Below are 17,682 nucleotides of genomic sequence, written 5' to 3'. Positions count from 1 at the left end.
ATATTTACTGTCAACTTCTGCATCTGTTTTCTGTAAAACGTCGGCTCACACAGACGACTCTGACCAATCAGTGGTCTACAGTGTTTACACAGCGTCACCTCTTAGCATCTGGTACCCAGTCCTGGAACCACAGCGGAGGTGAGACCAAAAAACTGGTACCGGGTACCAGATTCCAGGTCCTTTATCGTAATGGAAATGCATAAAGGCCGAGTCAAGTCGAGCCGATACCACGTAGTGGAAATGCGTCATTAGACAGGTCCAGGAAAAAACGGCCTGTTTTCCCAGACAAGGGCTTCTCATTGGTTCTGGTACTTTGAGACATGCTCTTCAAAATAAGCTCTGGGGCTAGCTTAGCCAGCCGGTAACGCTAGCCCTTTCTTCCAACGGTCTAATCAGCGATGCCTGGAAGGAAGTGCCGAAAATTGTCGGGTGTCGATGGTGGGTGTTATGAATTTACGGAAATAAAGCGTTTAACTGATTAGACCAGTGGAAGGAAGGGCTAGCGCAGGAGTCTGCAACCTTTATTATCAGTCAGAAGAGGGGGCCATTTTGCCTACTCTACCGCCAAAAAAAATAGTCTGGAGCCGCAAAAAGTAACAGAGCTTTTAAACTTTTAAAAGTTTTAATCTTTTTTTACATTTTATCTGTTACAACCACTGAATACAACAAACAGAAGTGTAGTGTGGAATGGATTCTGGAGTATGATTACTTTAAAAGTACACAGTAAAAGTAGTTCATAGTATTTGTGCTAATAGTATATGAAGTACAAATACCAAAAATACCAAATTCATGAGGTACTTATTGGAAAAATTAATTTTATTCATCATTGAATTTAGTCTTAAAGCCTATTTCAGACAAAAAAACACTTTTGTAGCTTGGAATGGAATCTGGAGTATGATTACTCCAAAAGTACACAGTAAAAGTTGTTCATAGTATTTGTGCTAATAGTATATGAAGGACTAATAACAAATATAACAAATTCAAAAGGTACTTATTGGAAAAATTAATTTTATTCATCATTGAATTTAGTCTTAAAGCCTATTTCAGATGAAAAAACAAACTCTTTTGGAGCTTGGAATGGATTTTTGAATATGATTACTCCAAAAGTACACAGTAAAAGTATTTCATGGTATTTGTGCTAATAGTATATGAAGTACTAATACCAAATATACCAAATTAATGAGGTAATTATTGGAAAAATTTATTTTATTCATCATTGAGACTCTGGAGCTGCAGGTTGCCGACCCCTGGGCTAGCGTTACCGGCTAGCTAAGCTACAAAGTTCATTTCATGATTAAAATTACTGTCCAAATCGCACCAAGCTTGTTTTATAGACGGGACTTTCCCTCCAAAATTTTCAAAATCGAAGAGGGAAATTTTCACCACCCGCCTTCTGCCGCTTCAGTCACGCCCATCTACAAACGGAAACTCCCACAACAAGCGTCCCTGGAGGAAGGCAGTGGTGCGGCTGGGTACTGCGTAGTTCGCAGAGTTCGCGACGCTTGCTAGTGGATCACCGGCGCGACCCGATCAGGACCAGCATGCCTCACTACTTAATGCATGACAAACATTTGGCATGTGGCCAACAATGGAAAAGCATCCAAATGAAAGTGGTACTACTTTATGATCATGAGCACCAGTTGTAAGTAGTGACACATCTGATAATAAAAGAGTTTGTTTTACAGATTCAACCGCATTTTTGAGAGTATTTTACAGGGATTCAGTGGGTCCTTAAAAAAGTTGCAAATCCAATACTGTAATCTGTGATAGATAGATAGATAGATAGATAGATAGATAGATAGATAGATAGATAGATAGATAGATAGATAGATAGATAGATAGATAGATAGATAGATAGATAGATAGATAGATAGATAGATAGATACTTTATTGATCCTTTGCAGGAAATTGTTTGGTTACCACAGCAGCAGTACAAGAAAAACACACTGACCCATCACGATAGACATCCCACAAACAACCAACAATAGAATGAAGAACTAAACAAAATAAAGGATATATATATATATATATATATATATATATATATATATATATATATATATATATATATATATATATATATATATATCCATCCATTCTATCCATCCATTCTCTTCCGCTTATCCGGGGCCGGGTCGCGGGGGTAACAGTCTAACCAGGGATGCCCAGACTTCTCTCTCCCCAGACACCTCCTCCAGCTCTTCTGGGGGGATCCCGAGGCGTTCCCAGGCCAGCCGAGAGACATAGTCTCTCCAGCATGTCCTGGGTCTTCCCCGAGGTCTCCTCCCGGTGGGACATGCCCGGAACACCTCCCCAGGGAGGCGTCCAGGAGGCATCCGAAACAGATGCCCGAGCCACCTCAGCTGGCCCCTCTCGACGCGGAGGAGCAGCGGCTCTACTCCGAGCTCCTCCCTGGTGACTGAGCTCCTCACCCTATCCCTAAGGGTGCGCCCAGCCACCCGACGGAGGAAACTCATTTCGACCGCTTGTATCCGGGATCTTGTCCTTTCGGTCCTGACCCAAAGCTCATGACCATAGGTGAGGGTAGGAACGTAGATTGACCGGTAAATCGAGAGCTTCGCCTCTCGGCTCAGCTCCTTCTTTACCACAACCGACCGGTACAGCGACTGCATCACTGCAGACGCTGCACCGATCTGTCTGTCAATTCTGTCTGATTTGTCTGTCGGATTTGGAGGTGCTGATCCTCATCCCGCTCGCTTCACACTCGGCTGCAAACCGCCCCAGGGCACGCTGAAGGTCCAGGTTCGATGAGGCCAACAGGACAACGTCGTCTGCAAAAAGCAGAGATGAAATCCTGTGGTCCCCAAACCGGACCCCCTCCGGCCCTTGGCTGCGCCTAGAAATTCTGTCCATAAAAATTATGAACAGAACCGGTGACAAAGGGCAGCCCTGCCGGAGTCCAACATGCACCTGGAACAGGTCTGACTTACTGCCGGCAATGCGAACCAGGCTCCTGCTTCGGTCATACAAGGACCGGACTGCCCTTAGCAAAGGGCCCCGGACCCCATACTCCCAAAGCACCCCCCACAAGATACCACGAGGGACACGGTCGAACGCCTTCTCCAGATCCACAAAACACATGTGGACTGGTTGGGCGAACTCCCATGAACCCTCGAGCACCCGATGGAGAGTATAGAGCTGGTCCAGCGTTCCACAACCAGGACGAAAACCGCATTGTTCCTCCTGGATCCGAGGTTCGACTATCGGTCGGATCCTCCTCTCCAGTACCCTGGAATAGACTTTCCCCGGGAGGCTGAGGAGTGTGATCCCCCTATAGTTGGAGCACATCCTCCGGTCCCCTTTCTTAAAAAGGGGAACCACCACCCCGGTCTGCCAATCCAGAGGTACTGTCCCCGACCGCCACGCGATGTTGCAGAGACGTGTCAACCAAGACAGTCCCTGCACATCCAGAGACTTAAGGTACTCAGGGCGAATCTCATCCACCCCCGGTGCCCTGCCACCAAGGAGCTTGCCAACCACCTCGGTGACTTCAGCTTGGGTGATGAACGAGTCCACCTCTGAGACCTCAGCCTCTGCTTCTTCTATGGAAGACGTGGCAGTGGGATTGAGGAGATCCTCGAAGTATTCCTTCCACCGCCCGACAACATCCCCAGTTGAGGTCAGCAGCTCCCCACTTCCACTGTAAACAGTGTTGGTGGCGCACTGCTTTCCCCTCCTGAGGCGCCGGATGGTTTGCCAGAATTTCCTCGAGGCCGACCAATAGTCCTCCTCCATGGCCTCCCCAAACTCCACCCAGACCCGAGTTTTTGCCTCCACAACCGCCTGGGCTGCAGCACGCTTGGCCTTCCGGTACCCATCAGCTGCCTCGGGAGTCCCACGGGCCAACAAGACCCGATAAGACTCCTTCTTTAGCTTGACGGCATCCCTTACTTCCGGGGTCCACCACCGGGTTCGGGGATTGCCGCCACGACAGGCACCGGAGACCTTGCGACCACAGCTCCGAGCAGCCGCTTCGACAATGGAGGTGGAGAACATGGTCCACTCGGACTCAATGTCCCCAGCCTCCCCCGGGATCTGGGAGAAGCTCTCCCGGAGGTGGGAGTTGAAGACCACACTGACATCAGGTTCTGCCAGACGTTCCCAACAGACCCTCACAACACGTTTGGGCCTGCCGAGTCGGTCCGGTTTCCTCCTTCGCCAGCGGATCCAACTCACCACCAGGTGGTGATCGGTTGACAGCTCTGCCCCTCTCTTCACCCGAGTGTCCAAAACACGTGGCCGGAGGTCTGATGATACGACAGTGAAGTCGATCATCGACCTCCGGCCTAGGGTGTCCTGGTGCCAAGTGCACTTATGGACATCCCTGTGTTCGAACATGGTGTTTGTTATGGACAAACTGTGACTAGCACAGAAGTCCAGTAACAGAACACCACTCGGGTTCAGATCAGGGAGGCCGTTCCTCCCCATCACCCCCCTCCAGGTCTCACTGTCGTTGCCCACGTGGGCATTGAAGTCGCCCAGGAGAACAATGGAGTCCCCAGTCGGAGCACCATCCAGCACCCCTCCCAGAGACTCCAAGAAGGCCGGGTACTCTGCACTGCCGTTCGGCCCGTAGGCCGAAACAACAGTGAGGCACCTGTCCCCAACCCGAAGGCGTAGGGACGCGACCCTCTCGTTCACCGGGGTGAACTCCAACACATGGCGGCTGAGCTGAGGGGCTATGAGTAATCCCACACCAGCCCGCCGCCTCTCACCGCGGGCAACGCCAGAGAAGTGGAGAGTCCAGCCCCTTTCGAGGGGTTGGGTTCCAGAGCCCAAGCTATGTGTGGAGGTGAGCCCGACTATATCTAGACGGTATCTCTCAACCTCCCTCACAAGCTCTGGCTCCTTCCCCCCCAGCGAAGTGACATTCCATGTCCCAAGAGCTAGACTCCGTGTCCGGGGATCGGGTTGTCGGGCTCCCTGCCTTCGACTGTCACCCAATCCACACTGCACCCGGCCCCTATGATTCCCTCGATGGGTGGTGAGTCCGTCGGAGGGTGGGCCCATGTCGCTCTTTCGGGCTGGACCCGGCCGGACCCCGTGGGCATAGGCCCGACCACCAGGCGCTCGCATACGAGCCCCAACCCCAGGCCTGGCTCCAGGGTGGGGCCCCGGCTGCGCCGTACCGGGTGACGTCACATTCTTTAGGTGGTTCTTATTCATAGGGGTTTCTGAACTGCTCTTAGTCTGGCCCGTCACCCAGGACCTGTTTGCCTTGGGAGACCCTACCAGGGGCATAAAGCCCCCGACAACATAGCTCCTGGGATCATTCGGGCACACAAACTCCCCCACCACGATAAGGTGGCAGTTCAAGGGGGATATATATATATATATATATATATATATATGTACAGGGTGGGGAAGCCAAATTTACACTGAACATTTAGTTGTTTTTTCTCAGCAGACACTACGTCAGTTGTTTTGAACCCAAACATATACTGATGTCATAATCATACCTAACACTATTATCCATACCTTTTCACAAACTTTTGCCCATATGAGTAATCAGGAAAGCAAACGTCAAAGAGTGTGTGATTTGCTGAATGCACTCGTCACACCAAAGGAGATTTCAAAAATAGTTGGAGTGTCCATAAAGACTGTTTATAATGGAAAGAAGAGAATGACTATGAGCAAAACTATTACCAGAAAGTCTGGAAGATACTATTAAAGAAGAATGGGAGAAGTTGTCACCCCAATATTTGAGGAACACTTGCACAAGTTTCAGGAAGCGTGTGAAGGCAGTTATTGAGAAAGAAGGAGGACACATAGAATAAAAACATTTTCTATTATGGACATTTTCTTGTGGCAAATAAATTCTCATGACTTTCAATAAACTAAATGGTCATACACTGTCTTTCAATCCCTGCCTCAAAATATTGTACAATTTGCTTCCCCACCCTGTATGTATGTATGTATATATATATATATATATAAAAGGACTGGGCAACTCCTATTCTTCTGCTTGTGTGCGTGTAGCGGTTAGCTGCAGATAGACAACAGGTTTAACAAGAAAAGCTGAACGCCCAAAACTTGTGTCCAAATCTGTTCCTGTAGACTCACTGTAAAACTGACACATACAAACTAAATATGTCTGAGTTCTGTTCACTGCCTTAGTACATTTACATGGCATTATACATTTAAATGAATGGGAAAAAGATCGCTAGCTTGATGCTAACTTGAATGGGAAAATCCATAGACACGCTAATGATTAGCATTTACAGATTAACTTTAGATTTATGTCTTTTTATTCAGCAACAAAGGTTCACATCAGAGATATTTGATACTATTCATTCTGACAACAACTGAACAGAAAATACTCACAGGCAAACATTTTTTGGGCCAAACAAACAGAGTGAAAGAAACGTGTCTGTTAGTTCCTTCTTATGTCTGAACTAACTACGGGAACACTGCAAGGACAAAACATACGTTAGTGACACTTATTGTGACCACTAGAGGGCCCCCTTTGTTTACTTTGAACAACTGAACATCACATATTATTGGGCTTATTAGTATTAGTACTGATTAGTGGGCTAAAGACTCCTGTCAATCACTCACAAGTGGAAATAAACCTGTGTGGACATAAACATGTGTAACAGTAGTGGTCTGTTCCATGGACATTTTCATTTGAAATGTCTTCAGATGGTGGGGGGGAGAGGAAGCACTGACATAATAATAATAATGGATTGGATTTATATAGCGCCTTTCTAGACACCCAAAGCGCTTTACATTATTGACCCATTATTCATTTGCGCTCACATTCTCCCTCTGGTGGTAGTAAACTACATCTGTAGCCACAGCTGCCCTGGGGCAGACTGACAGAAGCATGGCTGCCATTTTGCGCCTACGGCCCCTCCGACCACCACCGAACATTCATACACCAGTGTGGGTGGCACTGGAGGCAAAGAGGGTGAAGTGTCTTGCCCAAGGACACAACGGACTGACTAGCGGGATTCGAACCGCCAACCCTTCGGTTATTGGACGACCCGCTCTACCAACTGAGCCATGGCCGCCCCATGTGACATGTGCAATTATTTTCATCACCAGAGTACTTCAGTCCGAAATATCACTGACAGGAAATACACACTGGTGATGCCGTTTAATTAAAATCCACGCGATTAATTGCGTGGATTTTAATAATTTTTAAAAAATATTAGTCTGTAAGGGTTAAAGGTGGACGTTTGGGTCTGTAAGGGTTAAAGGTGAACGTTTGGGTCTTTAAGGGTTAAAGGTGGACGTTTGGGTCTGTAAGGGTTAAAGGTGAACGTTTGGGTCTGTAAGGGTTAAAGGTGGACGTTTGGGTCTGTAAGGGTTAAAGGTGGACGTTTGGGTCTGTAAGGGTTAAAGGTGGACGTTTGGGTCTGTAAGGGTTAAAGGTGAACGTTTGGGTCTGTAAGGGTTAAAGGTGGACGTTTGGGTCTGTAAGGGTTAAAGGTGGACGTTTGGGTCTGTAAGGGTTAAAGGTGGACGTTTGGGTCTGTAAGGGTTAAAGGTGGACGTTTGGGGCTTTAAGGGTTAAAGGTGGACGTTTGGGGCTTTAAGGGTTAAAGGTGGACGTTTGGGGCTTTAAAGGTTAAAGGTGGACGTTTGGGGCTTTAAAGGTTAAAGGTGGACGTTTGGGGCTTTAAGGGTTAAAGGTGGACGTTTGGGGCTTTAAGGGTTAAAGGTGGATGTTTGGACACCCCCACAGTTCTAAAAACAACCACAGACAGCCCTGGTAAAGGACTACAGACCACCTGAATGAGTAAGTAGAGCACAAACACACACTGACCGAAACTATCACAATTACAACTGAAATGAACACCTCCTTAACGTCGTTGTACTGTGATTACGAACCAGTTGAAACTGTATAAATGTAACTGCATCAAACTGAAGAACTGTGATAAATACATGAACTGACTGACTTCAGGGAATTTACCTTTGGGATAAATAAAGCTTATCTTATCTTATCTTATCTTATCTTATCTTATCTTATCTTATCTTATCTTATCTTATCTTATCAGCCTGAATGACTACAGACCGGTGGCACTCACGTCTGTGGTTATGAAGTGTTTTGAGAGGCTAGTTCTGCACCATCTTAAGTCCTGTCTCCCCCAGAACTTTGACCAACATCAGTTTGCTTACAGGAAGAATAGGTCAACAGCTGATGCAGTCTCCACTGTTCTCCACGCTGCTGCGAGTCATGGGGAGAAACTGGGCAGTTGCGTGAGGATGCTTTTTGTTGATTATAGTTCGGCATTTAACACCATTTTGCCGAACATACTCGTCAAGAAGCTGACTGACCTGGACTTCCCACCCCTCATCTGTAAGTGGATTGGCAGCTTCCTGACGGAGCGACCACAGACAGTGAGGGTGGGGCCCCATATATCCTCCACCCGTACACTCAGCACGGGCTCCCCTCAGGGCTGTGTACTGAGCCCATTCCTGTACACACTGTACACGCATGACTGTGCCCCCTTGTATGACTCTAACATCTTAGTTAAATTCGCCGATGACACCGTTGTGGTGGGTCTCATCTCCAGGGGCGACGAGACAGCATACAGGGAGGAGGTCCAGAGACTTGTAGCTTGGAGTTCTGCGAACAACCTGCATCTGAATACAAGCAAAAGTAAGGAGATGGTGATGGACTGGAGGAGGAACAGAGCAGACCCCACCCCACTACAGATAGATGGGGTCTGTGTGGGAAGGGTCTCCTCTTTCCGATACCTGGGTGTACATGTGGCGGATGACCTCAGGTGGCACGCGAACACAGCTGCAGTAGTCGGCAAAGCGCAGCAGAGACTGTACTTTTTAAGACTACTAAAAAAATGCCACCTGGATGTGAATCTGCTGCAGACTTTTTACCGCTCCACTGTGGAAAGTGTGCTGACATACTGTGTTACAGTGTGGTATGCCGGCTGCACGGCCAAGGACAAAAAAGCCCTGCAGGGGGTCAGAAAGGCGGCACAAAAGATCATCAGCTGCCCCCTGCCCTCCCTGGAGGACATCGCAAACTCTAGGGGGTTGAAGAGGGCAAGGAACATCTTACTTTACACATCCCACCCTGGCCGGTGCCTCTTCAACCCCCTACCCTCAGGGAGGAGGTATCGGGTTCTGGGGAGCCCAACAAACCGACTTAGAGACACTTTTTATCCCTGGGCAATAAGGCTTTTAAACAAGTAACTAGGGGTACTTGGGGAAAACTTTTAAACTTTTAAAGCTTTTAAGTTTTTAACTGTTCTGCCTAAATATTTATTTCATTTATTTTAATACTTTTATTATCTCTATATTCTTAAGCCTTATTTATATACTATTGTGTTTTTATCTTGTTTATGCTGGATTGCACTGAGGGGGGAGGCCTGCATAATTTCATTGTAACATGAGTACAATGACAATAAAGTTTATTCATTCATTCATTCATTCATTCATCTTATCTTATCTTATTGTATCTTATCTTATCTTATTGTATCTTATCTTATCTTATCTTATCTTATCTTATCTTATCCTTTCTTAACTTATCTTATTGTATCTTATCTTATCCTTTCTTATCTTATCTTATTGTATCTTATCTTATCCTTTCTTATCTTATGTCAGGTTCAAAACACTGAGATATAAAGAAAGACACAAGAACACACAGGAGTCAAGTATCTCTTGCTCGCGAGGAGAGTAGTTGACAGAACACTGCTCAGTTACAACGTCCCAACTCACTCTGAGGGTCCTGCCCTTGCTCTCCTCATTTATTTCATTTGGGTGTTCCCTAGTTACATGGGTGTGATTAGTCTGAGGGTTTACGTATTGATCACATTGTTAGTGCATGGGTGCATGATTATTTTCCTCTTATTAAATGTCAAAACTGAATCGTCCAGACGCATCTGTGTAGCCTTTGTGTGAACTTCTGCTTTCGATCAGACGACATGGGTCAACTGGTCTCCAAGGCATGGTCCCCATCTTCCGAGGTGCTTTCACTTCTGCAAAACCTGTAAAAGAACTCTAAGAGCACTTTGCCCTCATTCAACATAGCATATAATAACATCATAAGTATGGCATGAATGTGATAACTTATGTACAATTATTCTAACATCTTATCTTATCCTTTCTTATCTTATCTTATCTTATCTTATCTTATCTTATCCCTTCTTATCTTATCTTATCTTATCTTATCCTTTCTCATCTTATCTTATCCTTTCTTATCTTATCTTATCCCTTCTTATCTTATCTTATCTCATCTCATCTCATCTCATCTTATCTCATCTCTATGCTGCGATTTGGTCAGTTCATCACCACTGTTCACTGTTTGCTTTAATATTCTTCATCTTCTCATTTCAGATGGTCCATGCTGACTGTTTCATCAGTGTTGTGTCTCAGTGGTCTGGTTCTGGTTCTGGGTCTGGTTCTGGTTCAGTCCATGACTCCTGAGTCTATCGGACCTGTGGAATCTGTCAGCGCTGATCACCAGGTGAACCACACAACCTCTGTTAAGAAGCACTGTTAATATCAGATCTGTGTTCAATTATTGTTATTATTATTATTATTATTTATTTATTTATTTATTTATTTATTTTGTTAGATATGTTTTTGTTGTTTTTTTAATATACTATTATTTGTCTTTTCTGCTTTGTGTGTTTAAATCTATGCATTTTTTAATTATTTGTTCAAATGGTTTTTCCTTTTTACATCTTGATGTTTGTTCAAAATTTAGATGTCTTATTATTTAAAAAAAAAAAAAAAAACAGTTTCAATTGAATTACATAGTTTCACTGATTTAGAACAAGGGAGAGTGGGGTTTAAGGTCAGATTAGTAGAACATCAGATTAACTTGCATTGGCACATCAACATTCACACACGATACACTGTTATTATGAAAATAAGAACAAATGTCTGCAGTATTTAGTTCATTTTTTCATTTTATTGGGAAAGTATTTCATTCATAAACAAAAATTTTCAGCCTCCAAAACAACCTTTCCTCATTTTTTAATTGAATTTAACTCACTTTATAAATTATTAGCCCTTGTTAATAACAATAATAATAAAAAAATAGGACATTTCTTGATAGCTATGATAAGTTATTTAATGTATCTTCTGATTTTTTTTTTTTTTTTGTATATGAATTATCAAAAATGTATTTGTTGCATATACTGATTTTACGATTATATCTTATTTTTGTATCTGTATTCTCATGTATTGTGTGTATGTTTTTATACGTTAAATGTTTGACAATGTTTGTTAATTGATATTTAAATAAAGTTCCTCCAAACCAACCTTTCCTCATTTTTTAATTGAATTTAACTCACTTTGTAAATCATTAGCCCTTGTTGTTGTTAATATTATTATTATTATTATTATTATTATTATTATTAATGGTAATAATAATAATAATAATAATAATAATAATAATAATAATAATAAATAGGACATTTGTTGATAGCTATGACAAGTTATTTAATGTATCTTCTGACATTTAATGAAATTTTAGATGAGAAATTATTTATGGGTTTTTTTTTTTTTAATTTATTTTTGTACATGATTTACTGAAAATGGATTCGGTGCATATACTGATTTAATGATTGTATTTTATTTGTGTTTATTTTGTTGTATGTTAAATGTTTGTTAATTGATATTTAAATAAAGTTAAAAAAAAAAAAAAAAAAAAAAAAAGAGTCGAGCCGGAACCATGGACACGAGGACCAATCAGAAGGCTGTATACTAACAAGACCAACCAATCAGAATGCAGCTTGCTGTCATTCCCGGAAGTGCCCGCCCCGTTTGTTCCTCCTTTGTTTTTGCTGTTAGAGCCAGAGACAAGCCGTGAAGCGGCTTCATCCAACTTCATTCTACTCGAAGTTAGTCGGTGGGTTTGGACACAGATTCTCATCTTTTGATACTAAGGAGCAGTTTGAGCTCAAATCTACCCAAAGTCTTTTTCCTCCTGGATATCTCGGTGCTCCCTCCTGCTATAGTTAGCCGTTAGCTAACCGGAGCTCCGAACTCCCTCGTGCAGTGAAACGGAGACGGTCGCGTGACTTTGGCTTTTGGATTTCCTGGATTTTCAGTCCTCGCGCGGCTTGAAAATGCTCCGCTTGTTTAGTAAAGTTAAACGTTAATACTGTTTTTATTTATTTTTTTATTCCCATGTTCACCTGTTGATCCAGAGCGGATGTAAATTCGGGGTGTGTGAGCTGCACGAACGGCCACGAGCACAGTTCCTAATCTGGTGAGTGCACGTGACTGAGTGATAGTGTGTGAAATGTGATGACGAGTTATTGTGGGTTATGACGGCGTGTAGGGCCACGTGACAAGAAAAACAACTATGCACAACGAGAATAAAGTCGTAGTTTTAAAAAAGTCATTATTTAACAAGAAAAAACTCATTATATAACAAGAATAAAGTCGGTAATTAACGAGAAGAAAGTTGTTAATCAACGAAAATAAAGTTGTTGATTTACGAGAATAAAGTCATAATTTAATGAGAATAAAGTCCTAGTTGAAAAAAACCCTCATCATTTAGAGAGAAAAAACTTATTTAATGAGAATAAAATAGTTATTTAATGAGAATAAAGTCATAGTGTAAAAAAAAACTCCTTATTTAACGAGAATAAAGTCATTAATTAACGAGAATAACGTTGTTGATTAACGAGAATAAAGTCATAATTTAATGAGAATAAAGTCCTAGTTTACAAAAAACTCATCATTTAGAGAGAAAAAACTTATTTAATGAGAATAAAATCATAGTGTAAAAAAAACTCTTTATTTAACAAGTATAAAGTCGTTAATTAACGAGAATAAAGTTGTTAATTAACGAAAATAAAGTCGTTAATTAACGAGAATAAAGTCATTATTTAATGAGAATAAAGTCATACTTTTATGAGATTAAACTCGTAATATTTTGAAAATTCAACAGTTTGCGGTGTTACAGATCCTTTCCTTCTGTTGGACTCAAACTCACAGTAGAATCCTCACAGTTTGTTTACAAACACAAACCCTCTGTGTTTAGTTTGGCTGTTTTCTCTGATAGTCCTACAGATGAACACTGCAGCAGTTTCTCCTCCACAAAAGAGGACATTTACTACAAATCAGTTCAGTTCTTACAACAAACCCAAATGTGTGCAAAGTCCTCAGACTAATGTGTTGATGGAGGACAGACTCAGTGTTTGGCCTTTGAGTCTAAGGCTGGATTCACACCAACCACATTCGGTCCGTTTAAAACGGACCACAGTTTGTTTCCCCAGAAAGTCCGGACTTTTTTTTAGGTGTGAATACAAACATGTGAACTCTGATTCGAACCAAACGAGCGGACCCAGACCACCTAGAAGAGGTGGTCTGGGTCCGCTTCCAAACCGACTCTGGTGTGAACAGAACCGACCTCGAACCGAACCAAACCAAGGAATCTTGTGCCTTTTTGTGCTTGATGAGCCACCGTAGCCTCTGGAAGGAGCCGAGGTTTACGGTGTTCAGAGCGAACAGCAGACATGAGCTGTGGACAGACGAGGACCAATGAGGACACTGACATCTGACATGTCCGTATTATGAAACTGGCTCCGACTGAGCTTTTCTTGAGTGTTAACATTATTTTCGTAAATTTGTGTTTGTAAAACTACAATTTCTATTCTGAAAATGCTAACTGTATGTAGGAGCACCACGATTATTTTCATCAACACCGGCTGTCTCTGCTTCACCCCGCCCCCGACTTTTCTGTCCAATGCCAGCGCAGTTCGTCACATGCGTGCTTCTGTTCACGCATTTTGCTCCACTAGCAAAAAGTGGAATGTGAACGCGATCCGACCCAAATGAAAACCAAGTCAGAAGAATAATGAATAAAAACTGGGACATCATTCAGAGCGATGAACAGCTCAGATGAACTTTTCCACAGCCTCCACTCATCACCTGTAGGAGATGTCCTACACTGCAGGACAAACTGGTCCACAGCCATCTCCAACCCAGCACTCCACCATCATGGCTGGGTCAGAAACCTAAAGGGAGCTACAAATGCAGCCGCTGCAGTCACTGTCCAAATGTCATACAGACCCAAACTGTCATGGACTCTCCATCACATAAACAATACACAATCAGTCATTTTATTAAGTGTAAAACAACATTCATCATTTACAGACTGGAACGTCCGACCTGCAAAGTGTTCTACATCGGCCGTACAAAAAGACGTTTACAGGACAGACTGTCAGAACACAAATATGCAAGAAGAACTGGAAACACAAACTACCTGATGGTAAAACACTACCTGGAACTCCACAACAGTAACCCATCTACACTACAGGCTACTGGCATCCACCACATTCCATCCTCCTGAAGAAAGGGGGAAGGAAAAAGACAGGAAACCAACGGGAAGCTTTCTGGAGTTTGAAACTCCAAGCCACTGTACCCCCTGGACTGAATGAAGAGCTGGACTGTTCTGTTTTCTTATCATGTATTATCTGTTTTCTGGTTTAAAGACTTGACACTGGTTTCATCTTAATCTGTACATTTTGCGCTGTTTTTTCTTCATGTATACTTGTAAATATTTCTATTTGACCTGCACTGACTCCATCTGCTGGCCTTTTCCATGTGGACACCCTCTGCTGGCCTTTTCCATGTGGACACCCTCTGCAGGCCTTTTCCATGTGGACACCCTCTGCTGGCCTTTTCCATGTGGACACCCTCTGCAGGCCTTTTCCATGTGGACACCCTCTGCAGGCCTTTTCCATGTGGACACCCTCTGCTGGCCTTTTCCATGTGGACACCCTCTGCTGGCCTTTTCCATGTGGACACCCTCTGCTGGCCTTTTCCATGTGGACACCCTCTGCAGGCCTTTTCCATGTGGACACCCTCTGCAGGCCTTTTCCATGTGGACACCCTCTGCGGGCCTTTCCCTTCATGCCCAGCTGGCAGGTTCCTGTTGGTTAGACCCTACTATAGAGGAACCCACACTTTTTCAGGCTCCTGTTTGACTTCCTGATGAAGGCTTGAAGCCGAAACGCGTTGAAGTTTTTTAGGTCTAGATATGACCATGGCATGAAAATAAAGGCATCTGAATGTTGAAAGGGAGGGACTTGGATTCTTCTTCCAGTGTGATAACGACTTTATTCTCGTTAAATAATGAGTTTTTTCTCCTTAAATAATGAATTTTTTAAAAGTACGACTTTATTCTCGTTAAAAAATTATTATTTTTTTAAACTACGACTTTATTCTCATTAAATAATGATTTTTTTTCTTGTTAAATATTGAGTTTTTTTCTCGTTAAATGAGTTTTTTAAAACTACAACTTTATTCTCGTTAACTAACGATTTAATTCTTGTTAAATATGATTTTTTTTTAATTACGACTTTATTCTCATTAAATAACAGCTTTATTCTCGTTCGATAACGACTTTATTCTCATTAAATAATGGCTTTATTTTCCTTAAATAACAACTTTATTCTTGTTAAATAATGATTTTTTTTCTCGTTAAATGAGTTTTTTAAAACTGCAACTTTATTCTCGTTAACTAATGATTTAATTCTTGTTAAATATGATTTTTTTTAAATTACGACTTTATTCTCATTAAATAACAGCTTTATTCTCGTTCAATAACGACTTTATTCTCATTAAATAATGGCTTTATTTTCCTTAAATAACAACTTTATTCTTGTTAAATAATGATTTTTTTCTCGTTAAATGAGTTTTTTAAAACTGCAACTTTATTCTCGTTAACTAACGATTTAATTCCCCTGTAAGTCGCTTTGGAAAAAAGCGTCTGCCAAATGCGTAAACATAAACATAATTCTTGTTAAATGTTTTTTTTTTTTAAATTACGACTTTATTCTCATTAAATAACAGCTTTATTCTCGTTCAATAACGACTTTATTCTCATTAAATAATGACTTTATTTTCCTTAAATAACAACTTTATTCTTGTTAAATAATGATTTTTTTTCTCGTTAAATGAGTTTTTTTAAAACTACAACTTTATTCTCGTTAACTAACGACTTAATTCTTTTTAAATAGGATTTTTTTTAAATTACGACTTTATTCTCATTAAATAACAGCTTTATTCTCGTTCAATAATGACTTTATTCTCATTAAATGACTTTATTTTCCTTAAATAACAACTTTATTCTTGTTAAATAATGATTTTTTTTCTCGTTAAATGAGTTTTTTTAAAACTACAACTTTATTCTCGTTAACTAACAACTTAATTCTTTTTAAATAGGATTTTTTTTTGAATTACGACTTTATTCTCATTAAATAACAGCTTTATTCTCGTTCAATAACGACTTTATTCTCATTAAATGACTTTATTTTCCTTAAATGACAACTTTATTCTTGTTAAATAATGATTTTTTTTTCTCGTTGAATGAGTTTTTTAAAACTACAACTTTATTCTCATTAACTAACGACTTAATTCTTGTCAAATTAGATTTTTTTTAAATTACGACTTTATTCTCATTCAATAACAACTTTATTTTCATTAAATAATGAGTTTTTTTAAACTGCAACTTTATTCTCATTAAATAATGACTTTATTTTCCTTAAATAACAACTTTATTCTTGTTAAATTATGAGTTTTTTCTTGTTAAATAATAAGTTTTTTAAAAATACGACTTTGCTCTATTTATTATTATTGTGACTTCAAATTTTTTAAAATTTAAAATTTTATGTTCTTATCCTGGTTTTTATCCCAGACTGTTTTTATTTTATCTTTTCTGTTTTTTATTGTGTTTTTATTGCATCCTGTTTTTATTTATTTGATCTTATTTATTTTATTCTTTTCCTTCTCCATGCTGCTGTACAGATGAATGGTGGAACACTGAACACTTTTTGTCCTGTCTGTAAGTGTGATCTAGTGTCTGTCTTACATGTTCAGTGTGTGTGTTGTTGTAATGCCAAGGCAGTCACCTAGACTGCAAAACAAATCTACCTACGGGTACAAATAAAGGAACCTTGACCTTTTATTCTTGTTAAATAACGACTTTATTCTCATGAATTAACGACTTTACTCTCATTAAATAATGAGTTTAAAACTACGACTTTATTCATGTTAAATAACAAATTTATTCTCGTATTGACAAGCAGGTTTTTTTTCTTATGTGGCCCTAATACGCCGTCGTAGTGGTTGGTTATTAGGGTGAAAATGAAAACAGACAGCTAAAAAAACAAAACAAAAACAAAACATGTAGACGTTATCATTTTTGGAAAACTTTTTTTTTTTTTTCCCCCAACTTTATTAATCAGACTCTGGTTATACATTCAAACAAATTCCATAGAAAAAGCCTTTTTTTTTATTCCAGGCTGAGCAACAACATCACTGATTTGAACAGTATTTGTAAAGAACATTGTAAAAATAAAACAGAATTAAAATAAAATAAATAACAAAATAAAGTCAGAGGTCTAATTAGTAATCAATACATTCAAATTAAAAAAAAAAAAAAAAACACGTGCAGATGTTATCATTTTCGGAAAACTCCCCCCCCACCCCCAATTTATTAATCAGACTCTAGTTATACATTCAAACAAATTCCATAGAAAAAGCCTTTTTTATTCCAGGCTGAGCAACAACATCACTTATTTGAACAGTATTTGTAAAGAACTTTGTAAAAATTAAAAAATAAAAAATGTAAATGAAATAAATTAAAATAAAATAAATAACAAAATAAAGTCAGAAGTCTAATTAGGAATCAAGACATTCAAATTTTCAAACAAAAAAACAAAAAAA

At 40.7% G+C, this 17,682-nt stretch overlaps 1 protein-coding gene across 1 annotated transcript in view; it reads left to right on the top strand.

The window, feature by feature from the left end:
* Positions 1-656, top strand: part of LOC115431741 (potassium voltage-gated channel subfamily H member 8-like) — a 22,694-nt gene extending 22,038 nt beyond the window's left edge. Inside the window, exon 5 of the mRNA XM_030152382.1 lies at positions 1-656. This exon is cut by the window's left edge and continues 1,016 nt beyond it. The gene's annotated coding sequence lies outside the window, so the exon portion shown is untranslated.
* Positions 657-17,682: the final 17,026 nt, after the last annotated feature.

The sequence above is a fragment of the Sphaeramia orbicularis genome, chromosome 2, assembly GCF_902148855.1.
Source record: "Sphaeramia orbicularis chromosome 2, fSphaOr1.1, whole genome shotgun sequence".
NCBI lineage: Eukaryota > Metazoa > Chordata > Actinopteri > Kurtiformes > Apogonidae > Sphaeramia > Sphaeramia orbicularis.
The sequence above is the reverse complement of the archived record's forward strand: the minus strand, read 5'-3'. Positions and strand labels throughout refer to the sequence as shown.